This window comes from Nicotiana attenuata, chromosome 1 (genome assembly GCF_001879085.1).
Source record: "Nicotiana attenuata strain UT chromosome 1, NIATTr2, whole genome shotgun sequence".
NCBI lineage: Eukaryota > Viridiplantae > Streptophyta > Magnoliopsida > Solanales > Solanaceae > Nicotiana > Nicotiana attenuata.
In genome coordinates this window covers 5,025,579-5,040,039 of record NC_031989.1, presented here as the reverse complement: position 1 = coordinate 5,040,039, position 14,461 = coordinate 5,025,579, and positions in this window count along the sequence as shown.

Genomic DNA, 14,461 nt, shown 5'->3' with positions numbered 1-14,461 from the left:
TGGACTTCCTAGACAGTTTTACTCGTAGGATTTAAAGTCCAACGTAAAAACACAAATAGATTTTTCATTAGTTTTTTTTCTTTTTTGAATTTATAATTGAATGAGAGAAACATGAGTAATAGGCTCCTTATAAGGCTTTATATGGTAGGCGGTGTCGTTCGCCGGTTGGTTGGTTTGAGCCGGGAGAGGCTCGGTGTTGGGTACGGATCTAGTACAGAGTGCCTTGGACAAGGTCAGGATCATTCAGGATAGGCTTCGTACAGCTCAGTCCAGGCAAAAGAGTTATGCCGACCGTAAGGTTCCTGATTTGGCATTCATGGTCGGTGAGCGGGTATTGCTTCGGGTGTCGCTATGAAGGGCGTGATGAGATTTGGGAAGAGGGGCAAGCTTAGCCCTAGGTTCATTGGCCCATTTGAGATTCTTGATCGAGTGGGAGAGGTGGCTTACCGACTTGCATTGCCGTCGAGTTTATCAGCCGTGCATCCAGTGTTTCATGTGTCCATGCTTCGGAAGTATCACGGCGATCCATCCCATGTGTTAGACTTCAGCACTGTCCAGTTGGATAAGGATCTGTCCTATGAGGAGGAGTCGGTAGCTATTCTAGACCGGCAGGTTCGTCAGTTGAGATCGAAGAGTTTCCCTTCTGTTCGTGTTCAGTGGAGAGGTCAGCCTGCTGAGCATCGACCTGGGAGTCCGAGTCCGATATGCGAAGCCGTTATCCCCATCTTTTCTCCGACTCAGGTACTTCTTTCTCATGTCCGTCCAAGGACGAACGGTTGTTTTAGAGGTGGAGGATGTGATGACCCAAAAGGTCATCACTTGTTTTAGAAATAAATTCAGTGTTCCGAGGCCTTAAAACTCCTTTTTGTCTCACCTCGATTTGCGTGCACGGTCCGAACATGTATCCGGAAAGCCATTATGTGAAAATCTGTGAAAAATAATAAATTTTTCTTTTAAAATGAATTTAGGTTGACTTTGGTCAATATTTTGGTTAAACGGACCCGGACCCGTGATTTGACGGTCCCGGAGGGTCCGTAGGAAAATATGGGACTTGGGCGTATGCCCGGAATCGAATTCCGAGGTCCCAAGCCCGAGAAATGAATTTTTAAAGAAGATTGTTTTCTGGAAAATATATGAGTTTTTGGAAGTGAAATGTGTTTGAAATTTGATGGTATCAGGCCCGTATTTTGGTTCCGGAGCCCGGTACAGGTCTTATATGTAATTTAAGTTAAGCCCGTAAAGTTTGGTAAGAAACGGAGGTCATATGACGTGAATCGGAACCTTAGTTGTAAAATTTGAAACTTTGAAAGTTCTTGACATTTTCTTTGATTATGATGCTAAATTCATGGTTGTTGATGTTATTTTGGTGATTTGATTGCACGAGCAAGCCCGTACGATGTTTTTAGGTTAGTGTGCATGTTTGGTTTGGAGCCCCGAGTGGTCGGGTGAGTTTTTGATAGGCCACGGAGTGAAATTTAGACTTAGGAATTGCTGGTATGTTGCAGGTCTGCAGGCTTCGCATCGCAAATGCGAGATCGCAAATTCGAACAACCCATCGCAAATGCGAGAGAAGGCCTGGGCAGGGCTGATCGCAAATGCGATCATTTCTTCGCAAATGCGAAGAGGCCCAGAAATCCCCTTTGTCGCAAATGCGACTCCGCCATCGCAAATGCGAGTTCGCAATTGCGAACAGTGGTCGCAAATGCGAGAGTAGCAGGTCTTGAAGGGTTCGCAATTGCGAACCCTGGTCGCAATTGCGTCATCTGCGACCTGCAAATTCATAACTTAGCCGAAAATCTTTCATTTTTCAAACCCTTTCAAAACCAAAACACTCTTGGGCGATTTTTCAAAGACAAGTACTCTTCCAAATCGATTGTAAGTCAATTCTAACTTGTTTTTATTAATCTTTAACATCTTTTCTCATAATTTCAACTCAAAATCAAAGGTTTTCATGGGGGAAATTGGGTGTTTTGGGTAGAACCTAGGTTTTTCAAATTTTGGGGATTTGGCCTCGATTTGGGGTCCGATTTCAAAACAAATTATATGGTTGAGTTCGTGGGTGAATGGGTGATCGGGTTTTGGTTCGAACCTTGGGTTTTGACCATGTGGGCCCAGGGTCGATTTTTGACTTTTTGGGAAAAACTTTAGAAAAGCTATTTTCATGCATTAGAAATGTTTCATTTAGCATTTATTGATATAGTTAGGTAACTTGTGACTAGATACAAGCGAATTGGTGGTGGAATCAAGAGGTAAAGCGATAGTTGAGGCTTGAACTGTGTTCGTGGCATCGAGGTAAGTGTTTGGTCTAACCTTAGCTTGAGGGATTAGGAGTTGTGTCCTATTTTCTATGTGTTATTTGTTGAGTACGACGTATAGGCATGGTGACGAGTATCTATACGTTGGTGTCAAGCATGTCCGTGAGTCTTATGTTATGATTAATGTGACTCCGTTTGTATTGTTCATGTTTAATGTGATGATTGCTATTGTTGAGTAAGGCTTGTGAAATATTGGTATTTGAACATTGAAGAGCGTTGGCTCAAGTTGTAAAGTGATTTGTGGAAGTATAATTGGTAATTGAACCTTATAAAGCATTGGCTCAAATTGTGAATCGAGTTGTGAAGTAAATGTGAGAAAGAAAAAAGGATTATGATATTGTCTCCCTTGCCGGGATATTGTTGTTAATGTTATCTCCCTTGCCGGGACGTCATTGTTTTGATCTTGTTTTCCCTTACCGGGATATGATTGTTGTACTATTGTTCCCTTGACGGGATTTAATTGTGAATTTGTTGATCTCCTTGCCCTTATTGCTTTGTGATTGTTGCTTGGGTGAGGAAGAGTGTTAAAGCACGAAGGGTGATGCCGTGCATTGTTTTGGTGAGAGAGTGTTAAAGCACGAAGGGTGATGCCGTGCATGTTTTGGTGAGAGAGCGTTAAAGAACGAAGGGTGATGCCGTGTATGATTTTGTGAGGAGGAATGTTAAAGCACGAAGGGTGATGCCGTGCCGCACGATGTACAATTTCGTGCCGATTATATTGATATTTATGGTAAGGACGAGAGTAAAAGCACGAAGGGTGATGCCGTGCATTATATTGATTCTTATCGTGAGGGCGAGAATAAAAGCACGAAGGGTGATGCCGTGCATTTGTTTGATTTCTGATTCTTGTTGAAAATTGAGTTATGGTGTTTCTTATATTTACCTGCTGTTCTTCGGTTATCATTTGATGTTTCCCCGCAGCATGTTTCCCCCTCCCATCCTTGACTGTACATTTTTGCTTTTATTTTTCCGCTGTATATGATTTAGCTGCACAGGTTTATTGGTAGTCTGGTCCTAGCCTCGTCACTAATTCGCCGAGGTTAGGCTAGGCACTTACCAGCACATGGGGTCGGTTGTGCTGATACTACACTCTGCACTCTTTTGTGCAGATCCCGGTGCTATAGTTTTTGAACCGCAGTGAGATTGCTGCTTCTTGCTCATCAGGCGACCCGAGGTAGTCCTGTAGGCGTCCGCAGGCCTTGACGTCTCCTTCTATCTTTTATCCTGTTTCTTTCATGTAATTCCAGAGACAGTGTTGCATTACTTTTCTTCAGACCTTTATTTGTAGTACTCCTAGACCGTATGTGAAGTTGTGACACCAGTCTTGGGTAGATTTGTTATGGATTGGTATTGGTAGTATTATTAAACCATTGCAATTCAGTCTTTCGCTTATTGAATTCTGCTGTTTATTAAATGTTGGTTCTTAATTGTTAACGGAATAAAAATGTAAACACGGTAAATATTTCAATTGGTTGGCTTGCCTAGCTTTCACGAGTAGGCGCCATCACGACTCCCGAGGGTGGGAAATCCGGGTCGTGACACCAAGAGAGCAGAGAGTCTATATATATATATATATATATATATATATATATATATATATATAGTATTACAGTATTTTCACCACCATCGAGCTATAATCGATGGGCAGGCCCCTATTGGGCAACCTTTGATCAGATGGTAAGTTATATACCGAGCCTACTGTGGCCTAGCGTCTATGAGCGAGCCCAGAATGGCCGAGATACAAAGCCTAGTATGCCCGAGCGCCTATGAGCGAGCCTACAATGGTAGAGCAGTTATATATACCGAGCCTTATAGGGCCGGACAACTATTTCACTTACTATATTGAGAGAGTTGAGTCAGTATCAGCAGGTAAGCATATCTTCAGATTATCTTTGACTCCCAGTTACTTCCGATTATTATATTATCAGTTCGGTTTCAGCTTTCAGTTATTCTGTTGCCTTTCATACTCAGTACATTATTTCGTACCGATGTCCCTTTTGCTGGGGACACTGCATTTCATGCATGCAGGTATAGACAATCAGTTTGACGAGCCCTCATAGTAGGCGAGGTTAGCATTCAGCGAAGGATCGCTAAGACTCCACCTCATTCAGAGTACAACCGATTCTATGAGTCATCGTGTCAGAATTGTACTACAGACTAATGGGTAGGCCGGTACCCTGTCCCATTTGATGTCAAATACTCTTAGAGTCTTTGTAGACAAAGGTTCATTTGTATAGTATGTCAGAGGCCTTGACGACCCATATGTATTCATGTTTTAAGAAAGATGGTTCTTCGATACAGTGCTTTCGCACTTATAGTTATGCATTATGATTTGTGGCCATGTTGGCCCAGTTACCAATGATAGTATGATAAGAAAGATATGTTACGTTAGTACTCGGTTGAGTAAGGCACCGGGTGCCGGTCTCGCCCCGGTTCGGGGCGTGACAGAAGTGGTATTAGAGCAGTTCTGTCCTAGGGAGTCTACAAGCCGTGTCTAGTAGAGTCTTGTTTATGGGTGTGTTGTGCACCACACTTATAAGCAGGAGGCTACACGGCATTTAGGACTATCACTCTTTCTTCTTACTCTAGATCGTGTGGTAGAGCTCAATTATAAGAATTCAAACTCCTAACTTCTATTTTATTCGTAGTAAGGCGATACCTACATCCAGAAAGACAGTTGGTAAGAGATTGAAGGTGGCTATGGAAGAGTTGAGTCAGAGGAACTCGATTTTTCATGATGCTTATGATGAGTAAATGTAAGGTCTTTAGTAGATCATGTGTGAACTAAGACATGTAAGCCTCTTGATAAGGAGCCTTAAGTCAAGAATATCTATCCACTCCTATGGTGAAAGGCAATGAGAGATTAAGAAGATAGATACAAGCTTCAACAAGTAAAAGAAGCAAGATGAAGAAGGGTACGAACGCCCAGTTACTGAAGATTATCAGTATTTACAAATTCAGGCAGAGGAATATAAGCCTTGTGAGTTACCTTCAACAATAACAGAGGTATGTACAAATGGCCACACCCATTTCATTTATGTCCAATGGAAGTTAACAGTAGTAGTATAAGAGAAGGACGGGATATCAGGATCCGGCTGGGGTTAGAGTAACCCAAAATGGTGAATGGATTGTTTGCGTTAGTTGACATTTCCGAAGGATAGTGCAAATATGCTAATAGATCTCCTTGTGAGACACCCAGATGACGCACTCTAAAATGGTACATCTAGATATGAGTACTACAAAGATAGGCACTGGAGGCCTGGAAGGGATAAATATTATCTTAGTATGGCTCCCGTCCCTAGTAGAGAGAGAATGTTAGGCAACTCGAAGAGCCAATGGATGGAGCAAGGGAAGCAAAGAGCAAAAGAATATCATGTTTGAGTTTTCAAAATAAAGTGATAGATATAAATTTTGGCGGGAAATAAGAAGAGAGTTAATGAAGCATTATGAGTAAGATGTGATACATGGATGACAACAGTAGAAGAAGAAAAATTGAATGAAATGACAGTATTACATAGTCTGTAGTCAAGGGAAGGAAAAGATGAGAGGTGCCAGGCCTGGAGACAACAAAAGAGTATAGGCCATAAAGTCGTATCCTCATTTCCAGAAATAAGTTCGTGACTCCAACGCGTCTAACAGAAGGAAAAGTTAGACCCCAAAGTAATAGAAATCAGTATGGGCTGGTGAACAAAGTAAACTAAACATGAATTAGGGATTGAGTGATTTCACAATAGTCGGCATTATGAGGATTTCAGAGATTGCGTTCCGGCAATAATAGAATGGACGACAGAAGGATAACCTTTAAAGGTCATTCAGGAAGACGTTTCCCTAAAGCAAGCAATGTGAGCAAAGTTAAGCTTAAGGGATTTTATATGCCAGTTATACTAAGTGTCACCCTCGCGAGTAAGAAAATTTGTTATCCTTGGTGCAGAAGGATTATCGCAAGGCGAGTAAGGGTCATCGATAATGTGAGAAGACGCCAAGATGAAAAGGTAAAACATCTATAGGTAGATCATCGTAGTGCTAGATCTTATTACTCCCCTAAAGGGGGGGGGGGGGAGGATATGAAGTGATGTGGCATTAAGTCAGAATTAAGTGGTTCTAGTAATTATGGAATGGTAAAGGAAGAATTCGATAAAAATGAGAAAGGGATGAGATTGCACTTACTCAAATCCTACTGATATTCTACGATTCCAGAATATTATGCAAACCCAACGTCAAGGAGAGGAAATAGGGGTTCCTGCCCGGGATGTTATTGATAAATAAGGGGCCAGTGCGAGAGGTAAGTTAAGACAAAGGAAATAACCCAAGAAAGATTACGTGGAATATTGATATGAGAATGGACCAACGAGTAGTTAGCAGCTGATTCAGGAATATCCTAGTTATGGCTAGACAAGAGGATACCGACAAATCAACAGATTGGGCAAGATAAACATAGCGAACCCCAACATGGGGAATTCAGTCTCACAGACATTACATCGTAATACTTGAGGTATATTCAAATAAGAGTTGGGAAAGTTAAAGGTACCGTATAAGTATTACGGAGATAAAAGAGAGTGCCACTGGGAAGACAATCAAAATATCAGCTCAGAAGCAACCCTACGAGCACAAGGGCATGAAGGTAAGTAAGTAAGGATAATTACAATTAAGAAAGAATGTCAAAAATTCCGGTAAACGATGTGATAAGCTCGCATCCTTGCAAGAATCAGAGGGTCCTCCCTAAGTACTACAATGAAAGACTAGCTGAAGAAATAAGGAAGAAGGCTTCAACCTAAACATGGTAACTTGAAGGAGAAATGGTCATGTAAAAACAGTCTCACAACAACATTGCACGTACTCCATGAGAAAGTGGCACCTACCGTGGCTAACGATTGGGAAGTAAATTCAAAAGTAATACTCGAAATCATAGGAGTTGCACGAAAAATTGCAGCATGCCTGGGAACTAAGATAAGCATAGTAGGCACGCAATAAGGAGCCAGAAAGATAAGGAAAAGTAATAGCTTATGTTTAAAGAAAGCTGAGAAGGAACGAAAAGAATTATTCGATTATTGATCCAGAGTTAGTTACGTTATGAACGCACTTAAGATTCTGGAGTATTATCCATGTAGCATATATATTGACATTCATATAGCCGTAAAAGACTCCGGTATAAGTTAAAAGAAAGAATTGAGCTTGGGGCATAGACAAAGGATTGAATTGTCAGAAGATTGTATCATGGATATTCCATAGCGCCTATGAAAGGCTAAAGTAATAACTAATACTAGGAGCCGTAATCCTTATAGGGCCAAACATCTATTTTACTTACTACATTGGGAGAGTTGAGTCAGTATCAACAGGTAAGCATATCTTCAGATTATCTTTGACTCCCAGTTACTTTCAGTTATTATATTATCAGTTCGGTTTTAGCTTTCAGTTATTCTGTTGCCTTCCATACTCGGTACACTATTTCGTACTGACGCCCCTTTTGTTGGGGACGCTGCATTTCATGCCTGCAGGTATTGACAATCAGTTTGACGAGACCTTATAGTAGGCGAGGTTAGCATTCAACGAAGGATCGGTAAAACTCCACCTCATTCAGAGTGCAGCCGAGTCTATGAGTCATCGTGTCAGAATTGTGCTACAGACTTATAGGTAGGTCGGTACCCTGTCCTATTTGATGTCAAATACTCTTAGAGGCTTTATAGACAAAGGTTCATTTTGTACAGTATGTCAGAGGCCTTGACGGCCCATATGTATTCATGTTTTTAGAAAGATGGTTCTTCAATACAGTGCTTTCCCACTTATAGTTATACATTACGAGTTGTGGCCATGTTGGCCCAGTTACCAATGATAGTATGATAAGAAAGATATGTTATGTTGGTACTCAGTTGAGTAAGGCATCGGGATCCGGTCTCGCCCCCAAGTTTGGGGCATGACAATAATGATGATGCAATCTTCTCCAACAATTGATAGAGCATATTACCTTCTCCTTAAAAAGAAAAGTCAGAAGAGTATCCAAAATATGGCTCAATATCCCACTGAATCCAGTTCTTTTGTTGTACATGGGCAGAATTTTAATCAGAACAAACAAAGATATGGAAATCCAAATACTTATGGAGGGAACGTGGCAGGAACAGAGGCTATCAAGAACAATCAGAAATATAAGAAGACTCTATTTTATAACTACTGCAAAAAGGCAGGCCATACAATTGATAAGTGTTTCAAGTTACATGGTTATACACGGACATTCAAAAACTCTAATATAGAGAACAACTTTCATTACGTAATTCAAGGCAATGTACTATTTTTAGATGAAGGGCTTGGGCAGTTCCAAACAAACACCTCTGATATTGAAGCTATTATTGGTATAAATCAGGGACAACTTACACAACTGATGGAATTACTTAAACAAGTTAAAATTGGCCAACAAGCTACTACTTCTGAGGCTAGTGCAGTTGCCAATTGTCCTGGTACATCTTTGCTTATTCCTACTCATCCTTCTTAATCCTCTAAGAACCATTTTTGGATCATTGACTCAGGTACTTCCGTGCACATGACTTTTGATTTCACCATTATGTCCAATGTCATTACTTTGTCTAGACCTATCAATGTTACTCTACCTAATTCTCAGAGAGTTCGAGTCACTCATGCATGACAAGTGTCACGACCCCAGTTCGCCCTCCGTGAACAATCGTGACGGCACCTAGTCTCTACGACTAGGTAAGCCTAACAAATTGCGGAAAAGAAAACAATAGAATAAAACTAGCCAAAAACTGCGGAATAACATAATGAAACATTTAAGATGCCGCTAGGCATATACAATACAAACTCTCAAACTGAAACTACATTTCCCAAAACCAGGAATCTCATGAAATCACAAGCTATGGAATAACTACAAGTGTTCTAACTCCAGAGTGTCTAAACAAGAGAAGAAATACAGAAGGGCAATAACGAAAAGAGAGAGTAGATAGGGACTCCTCGGTCTGCGGACGTGGCAGATATACCTCAAAGTCTCTAGAGATCGCCTCGCCTCGCTAACAGTATGGCTGAGTCGATGTACCTAGATCTGCATACGGAAAACATGTGCAGGAAAGGGCATGAGTACACCACAGCGGTACCCAGTAAGTGCCAAGCCTAACCTCGATCGGGTAGTGACGAGGAAGGTCAGGGCCCTACCGGTTATAAAATATAAAGCAAGGTAAAACAGTGTATGGTGCAACAGTATAATCAAAACAATATCAGAAAATGAGAAGAAATCAGAGACAAATACACACTCAGTACACAGAAACATCGACAGGGTATCTCCCGGGATCCCGTCCCGTAGTCCCAAACGTAAATACTCGGGGATCTCTCAATATCCTCACTATGTGTGATAGGGATCTCTCGGTATCCCGAGGATCTCTTGGTATCCTCAATATACGTGCCGGGGATCTCTTGGTATCCCGAGGATCTCTTGGTATCCTCAATATATGTGTTGGGGATCTCTTGGTATCCCGAGAATCTCTTGGTATCCTCAACATATGTGCTGGGGATCTCTTGGTATCCCGCACTACAGTCAAAATCAATATATGCGCAGGGGATCTCCCGGAATACTCATCCATAGTTCCAAAAAAAAAACAACTATATCAAGGAAAGAATCCACAATTTCATTCAAGAGCGAAACAGTATGAAGTAACATAGTATAATGATAAGAATAACAGTAATTACAACAGAGAAAATATCGTAGAAAGAATACAGCTCAACACAGAGATGGCAACCGGGGATCTACCAGGATACCGTCCTATAGCCCCCAAATGTAAATGTCTAGTGGATCTCCTAGATGTCGTCCCGTAGTCCAACTCATAGTGCCCCGGGGATCTACTGGAATCTCGATCCGTAGTCCCCAAATATAAATACTCAGTACTGGGGGAATCTACCGGGTGTAGTCCCGTAGTTCCAATGTAAAAGTGCAGGGGGATCTACCGGAATACCACATCCGTAGTCCCAAATAAACAGACAAGGGGGATCTACCAGGAACCGCTCGTAGTCCCAATGTAAACACGCAGCAACAACACAAGGATAATCAACTCAAACCAATTAATATCAAAATGGACAGGAAATTCTAACCTAACACGCTGCACAGAGTTCACATAAACAGTTTAAGCAGATAGGACAATTAATACACTTAGGCATGCTCCCCTAAACTATGCAGTAGGCTTAAAATACAAGTAATGTTCAAGAAGAAAGAAACACAGTTAATTTACTTAATGAAAAACGGTTTCCAACATTAGCACGTGTACGCACTCATCACCTCACGTACATGGAATTCATATGACAACAATACCAAATCCTAGGGGGGAATGTCCCCCACACAAGGTTAGACAAGCCACTTACCTCGAACCGGCTCAAAATCAACCCGAAACCACGTTCTTGCCACGAGTACTCGACTCCAAATGGCCCAAATCTATTCAATTCAATTGCATAATGTAAATAACACTTCAAGTAACTGATTCTACAAATAAATTCTAAGCTAATGCACGAAATTAGGTAAAATGACCAAAATGCCCTCCGGGCCCACGTTTCGGAATCGGGTAAAATTTACATTTTCAAAATCCTCATACTCTCACGAGTCTAACCATACCAAAATTATCCAAATCCAACGTCAAATTCCCAATCAAAACTCAAAATTTAGGTCTAAGAACTTTCTCCAAATTTTTCTCCAATTTTCATCTCAAATCCGAAATTAAACGATAAAACTAACAATAGATTAATGGAATACAACTAGAAAGGGATAAGGAATTGTTACCCAATGATCTTCTCTTCAAAAATCTCCCTAAATCGCCCTCTCCCGAGCTCCCAATCAATTTTTCTAACTTTTGAAACTAAACCCTTGTTCTGCCCCTTTTCTGACTAGGGATTTTGCACCTGCGGTCCACCTACCGCTTCTGAGGTAGTGCTTCCGCGTTCTATCCCACCGCATCTGCGGTTCTCACTTAAAAGCCTGGGACCGCATTTGCGGTCGCTGACTCGCACCTGCACCATCGCAGATGCGCCCAAACATCCGCTTCTGCGGCTCTTCACAGCTCACCTCATGGCCGCTTCTGCGGCTTTCTTCCGCATCTGCAGGGGTCACACCTGCGGCCACCCAACCGCAGATGCGGTTATGACAGCAACCAAAAACTTCAGCTACAACTCCAAATTCCCAATCTTTCCGTCAACCATCAGAAATTACCCCGAGGTCCCCGGGACCTCAACCAAAAGCACAAACAAGTCATATACCACTATCTAAACTTATACCAATCCTTAAAACACCTAAAACAACATCGAAGCATCAAATTAACCATGGATTCAAGCCTAGAACTTCAAAAACTCTCAATTTGCGCTTTCGATAAAAAAGTCTATCAAACCTCGTCCGAGTGACCTGAAATTTTGCACACACGTCACATTAAACACTACGGAGTTAGTCCAACTCCCGGAATTCCATTCCGACCCCGATATCAATATCTCACTATCGAACCGGAAACTTCAAAAATTCAACTTTCGGCATTTCAAGCCTAAATGAGCTACGGATCTCCAAAATACAATCCGAACACGCTCCTAAACCCAAAATTACCCAACGGAGCTAACAAAACCAACGGAATTCCATTCCGAGGCCGTCTTCACACTGTTCCGACTACGGTCCAAATTCTAGAACTTAAGCTCTCATTTAGGGACTAAGTGTCCCAAAACTCCCCGAAACTCCAAATAAATCCTCCTGGCAACTCACAATAGCAGAAACAAACACGGGGAATGCAGTTAATAGGGGATCGGGGCGTAAATTCTTAAAACGACCGGCCGGGTCATTACAACAAGTGACATTTCACCCTTTACTAACTCTACAAACAGTACTCTATGTCCCAGCTTTCAAATTTAACTTGGTTTTTGTTCATCAATTATGTGAGCAGTTTCATTCTATTTATATCTTCTGTGATTTTGCATGTTTCTTGCAGGGCCTTTCCTTGAGGAAGCCTCTGGTTCTTGGTGAGATCAAGGCTTCAATGATTTTGCATGTTTCTTGTAGGGCCTTTCCTTGAGGAAGCCTCTGGTTCTTTGTAACACCCCGTACATTCGGACTAGGTGTGGATATGTTAAATGGGTATTAATTTTATATTTTAGACATATGAAGTCCTAGAGGGATGATTATAGGAGAAAATAGTTGTTTCAAAATCAAGATGGAAAGTGAGGTGCATAAGATTTGACAAAATCGACTAAGTTTGCAGAAGGTCTTTCTTCCAGCAGAGTTTAGTGAAAGTGTGTAAGGAATTTGGTAAAACTCAAAGCATGAAAGTTGTAGGTCTTTGAAATAGCTTTCCAACGATATATTATGGAGCCCGAACGGATCTCTGTGCAAAAAGTTATGCACGTTTTACAGAACAGTATGCGATATGCGCGCCCGGTAGCGCGCCCATAGCGCGACCGCGCTAATTTTGAGGTAGTGTTACTGCCGTTTTGCGCGGTCAGTAGCGGGCAGGTCTTCAGGTGCGCGGGCGCGCTTGTGGGGGGGTCATTTTAAAGCCATATTTCGTCCCCCACAGCCCCAAAACATAAAAACTTGCTCTAGAAAGGGAAACTCTAAAAAACCTAACTCCTTAAGGGTCCTTCCACCACCCAAGGTAAGTTTTAATGGTGATTCTAAGTTAATTTCGATTTCCTAACATACATGGGTAAATCCTCCAAATCATTAGATATTTGATTGGGGCATCATTGTTGAGAGAAGGAACCCTAGAACTCGAATTCAAGAAGATTGAACGTCAAGAAGGTAATGTCTTCACCCTCTAATTGATTCTAGCATTGGTTTAATGATTTTAAACCCTAGTTCATGAGATATGAGTTGATGGGTTTGATAGAAAAGCATGAACGATTATAGGTTTGGGGTGTTGATTGTTGATTATTGGTTAAGGGTGTTGTTTACTTTATGGGTGACAAAGAATAATGTTGATTATTAGAGCTGTCAATATGGGTCGGCCGGGCTGGGCTAGCCCAGCCCAGCCCATGTGGGCTTTCGCAATTAACGGGCTGGGCTGGGCTAGCCCACCATTTTGATGGGCCTTATAATGGTCAGCCCACCCCAGCCCTATGTGGGCCACGGGCCCCCACGGGCCGGCCCATCATTTAAAAAAATATAATTTTATATTTTTTTTAAAGTTCTGACCTAAAAAAAGATAATTATTTAAAAGTTAAAAAATATCTTATTGGAAAAAATTCGCAAAACTTAATAACTTTTTATATTGTTCCAATATATCACAATAAACACTAAAAAAAGTAAAAGTCAAGACTATATTTCATTCACTAAAAGTCAAAACTCAAAACAAACTATTCAAGAGAACGTCCACGATGCTTATAAGATATCCAACACATCATTTTCATCAAACATATTTGAATCCGCTTGTGACAATGTTGTCTTAACATCTTCACTTTCATCTACATCTACAATTCATATGCAATATTTATTAGTTAAATATTAAGAATAATTAAATTTTAAAAACTAATGATATTTAAATTCACATAAAAAAATATTACCAGTTTGAGTTTGGAAAAAGTTGTGCAGCCAATTTCGAGTAGTAACAAGTATTTGGACATTTTCATAATCATTGCAACTTCTGTACTTTGTAAGAACACGCCACCAATGCTAAATGTTGATTCTGATGCTACAATGGTAAAAGGAATAGTAAGTACATCACGCACCATCACTGAAAGATCGGGATATTTTCTATAATGGTTCTTCCATTACATGACAACATCAATCTCTTGAAACTTCTCAAGATCAAATATATATATATATATGTGTGTGTGTGTGTGTGTGTGTGTGTGTATGAATTTTCTTGATTTTTTTCTTGTATTTATTTCTTTATACTTGTAATTTATAAAAAGAATATAAACTATAATCCGCCATTGATAGCTACAGCTAGGCAAGAGTAAATTTTTGTAATAATTGTAATGTAGGATGTTGATATTTTGAAAGAATAGATTTTTACCTTCCTATACTACATATGAAACTTTATTACCCTCCCTAACCAAGTTTAACTTAATTACACAGTCATATATAATTTATCAATTATATACAAATTAGTATTAATGAGTATCCCTTTATATTAGGAATTGAATAGGGAATCACACCTCTCTCTCTACAAATTATTTCTCCCTATCTA